The sequence below is a fragment of the Tachypleus tridentatus genome, chromosome 6 (assembly GCF_004210375.1).
Source record: "Tachypleus tridentatus isolate NWPU-2018 chromosome 6, ASM421037v1, whole genome shotgun sequence".
NCBI classification, from domain to species: Eukaryota; Metazoa; Arthropoda; class Merostomata; order Xiphosura; family Limulidae; genus Tachypleus; species Tachypleus tridentatus.
In genome coordinates, this window is record NC_134830.1 from 145,679,850 (window position 1) to 145,683,515 (window position 3,666).

At 29.7% G+C, this 3,666-nt stretch overlaps 1 long non-coding RNA gene across 1 annotated transcript in view; it reads right to left on the reverse strand.

The window, feature by feature from the left end:
• Positions 1 to 3,590, reverse strand: part of LOC143253965 (uncharacterized) — an 80,219-nt gene extending 76,629 nt beyond the window's left edge. The window contains exon 1 of the long non-coding RNA XR_013029916.1: positions 2,242 to 3,590. This is a non-coding gene — a long non-coding RNA (uncharacterized LOC143253965). The remainder of the gene's footprint in view (positions 1 to 2,241) is intronic.
• Between the last annotated feature and the right edge of the window lie 76 nt (positions 3,591 to 3,666).

Here is a 3,666-nt window from a genome sequence, read left to right on the forward strand (position 1 = left end):
CTGCTTCTACAAACAGAAAATTTTTAAAAATGCATTTTCACAATGTTTATGAGATAAAATGTGAAACAAGGTAATAAAAATACTAAATTTTGTATTCTTGTTTAACATAACACAAAAAAAAACAAAAATATTAATCATAATTACATGTAGCTTTTTTACCAATATAGTGTTTTCATGTACCATTCAATTGCACAAAAATTCCATTTTTCATTCAGAATGGTAACATTGTTAAACCTTTGTTAAAAACATAACACTGAATTAACCAAACAAATACAATTATCAGGGAATAGTAATATGGATAAGAAAGATCAAACACAGTTTCTGAAAATGATAATTTCTACATACAAGTGTCAATGATGAACTTTTGTGACCTATGTCTTATACAGCCTCACACAAACAAAGGTCACAAAAGTACTGTGCTATGATAGTTTCTCTGCTTTCAAGGAAAACAACTATTTGTTATCATGTTTCCAAATGACACATGAAGTAATGCCAACAATAAATGAAACTGGAAAACTATTAAGCAAGTTTCAATAGTTTAAAACTATTAGTGGCCTAGCAAAGCATGCAAGTTTTTTTCACAAGCCACCACTTACTGTTGAAAACACAATTTCTTTTTACACACACAGGTGTCTACAAGGAAGACCAAAGTTGCACTAAGAGAATACCTGCAATGTTTGGCTTTAATTGCAAGAAATAGCTGAAGTTAGCTTATCCTATTCACTTTGAGAAGGTCCAATAAATCTATCTTATCTATAACTCACAAATAATAAATAGAAAGACTAATGAATACACTGGGAACACTAAACATATTATTAGAAAGAAGAAAACATGATATTTTAAGTTGAATTTCACTTTTACTTAATGTGTGTATGTGTGTGATTTCTTCTCTTATTCTATATGAAACTTTGTAAAAATATGCATGTTACACAAACACAGCTGTATATAACTAAAGTAATGTAAGTAAATATATTGGTGAGTCAGTATCAATTGTAGCTATAATAAGTAAGCTTATATTAATTAACAATGTCTGATAAAAGCAAGCTAACTACACAGATCAAAACTCAGAATCAGCTCTATAATGAAAACAAATAATTTTACACTTATTTTACATTCTTATTAATAATCATTACAATAAAATTATTTCATCAGTTGAGTAGCTGCTGTTCATGATATTTTTAGTTGTAATCCCAAGAGGCTTATTCAGCTTAGGAAATATAGGTTAGTCTTTAATCCATATACTAAGCTAACACACAGAGTTATTCCTGTAATAAAAATATATAACAATAAAAAATAACAAAAAATGGATATATACACTGCAGTAAAATATTAAAAAAACAAAGAAACTGTATTATTGTTTAATGTGTGCATTAGTTAACTATTCCCTTACTCCTCCTTGGTTCATCATTCCTGATAAGTGGTCATTTATTAATTTTAATTTGTTTTAGGAATCTTTCTATGTGAATTTTAATTTTTTTCTTCTATTTAATGCTCTAATGAATACTGTTATCACCTAATTTTCAAAGTCTTTGGATAAATCAAAGTACAGTAAACAGAAAAATCTGTTGAAATGGTCTTGCCCACTCCAGTGGCATCTGTAGATTTATACCATTAAGAACTGGGTTTTGATACTCATGGTTGGCAGAACACAGCACTTTGTGTAGCTTTGTGCTTAACAGCAAACAACATAAAATAGTGTTTACATATAATACCAGATACATATAAAAATGTTTTATATGTTTCATTATCCATTACTAATGTAACTTCTAGCATTTAAAACTTTATAAAGTTTGTAATCGAGATAACAATAGATACAGGGGATCAAATTTATACAAGTATTTGAAGAAGTATGTGTAACTGCAAACTTTCTTATGATAGTTTTCACTTGAAAGGCAGAGCATACTGCTACAATTGAAGTATTAAATGTCACATAACTGTACAGTAAACTCTAGAACAGTTACATAGTTTCTTTCATTTGCTCACATAGAACATACTGTAATATATTTATTGATAAAAAAAAAGACTGAACATCAGGTAGTGACACAATGTGATTAAGTCTATTGTGTATGTATATCATAAAAATATCAATTTTATGAAGTACTGTCCTACACCTACAAAGCCTATAAAATATGTAAATAAGAGGGCCTGAAATTCATTATACACAATATGTAAATTTATAATAATATGAAATTGGAACCACAAGATTAAAATTTATCCATCACATATGAAAATAAAACTTACACAGGAACAGTCAGGTTTGTTGCCTCTGGATCAATTGTCAAATCTGAAGAGGCAGTAGTACTATTCCTGGCAGCTAATGTAATTGCATCTTGTAATATTCCATGCATTGCCTGCAAAGCAAAGCTCAGTGTTATTATCTTCTAGAAGTACATGATACAACATATGGAAAATGTTGCGACCAACATTTATAATTATCAACTATGAACTTATAAAAAAGACAATGTAATTTATAAACTGATTCATAACAGTGTAAAAATTAACTGAAGTGTCTCTATACATAAGGTTTCCATATATTGAAAATGTTATATAAAAATGTCAGATAATATATATATAATTTATGATGTATTTATTCTACTTTGAAACATTCAGTTTTTTTTTCAAATTACATGTGTATATAATTTCACTATGAGTCAAATATTAAACTTGAGGACATATGTACAGAAAAAAGCTGATATAAATCAAAGACAATATTTATATTACAAGTTGCTAATTTATTGTGAGAAAGCCTATAATTAAAGGCAGTGGCAAAACATCCAAAATGAATGCACCAAACACTTGAAATAGAAAAAAGAACATCACACGATGAAAAGAACAACTTAGAAGGAAGAATCTTATATGAATGTGAAAACCAGTTTATCATCCCAAGTCATAGTAAGATCTCATTGTAATGTAAATATTTTGGGTCTAGAACAAGATATCTGTTATCTTTTAACAGATAAGTCATGAAGGTGTGCCATTTATTTTTTGATGTTCACTTCCCAAAGTGGTGTTGTCTCAGTGATCCACCACCACAGGGTCTCTCACATAGCTTTAGAAAATTGATGAGACATTATTTTATATTTTTTCCAGAAACTATTGCCTTAAATAGAATGACCCATGAGAACTATCAAGGAAAAGGCATCCATAAAAAGATAATACCAAAGAGTGGGTGCTTCAAAAGGAATAGAAAAAATATGAATATTCTGTTCAGCAATCAAAAAAATGCTTATTCCCAAGAAAGAAAAACAAGATCTAAATGAATTCACACAAAAATATTTAACTTTGGCACAAGGCCCCACTGCAACATTCCTCTTTATTTTAGATAAACCTGGAGAAAAACACACATAATGGTGAGATACAATTCCAAAGTAAAACAAAACAAATTGAGAATTAGAATGAAGTGAAACAAACCTAGTACATGCTACCCATTTCCAATTTGTTGCAAAGACAACAAACAGCCTAGAGAAAGATAATAACAGGTAGAATAGCCTGTACTCCCTTACATAGATGCTGGCTGGTGCCAGGAACCCAAGTCTTGGGGAGGAAAAAGGGTACCAGGGGTTAAGAAGGTAGGAAAAGAAATAGAAGGACAGGTCTCTCCAATGAAACCCAAATAACCCATGGAAACATAGTAAAAGACAAATGTAGAAAGTTAAAAGAAGGTTG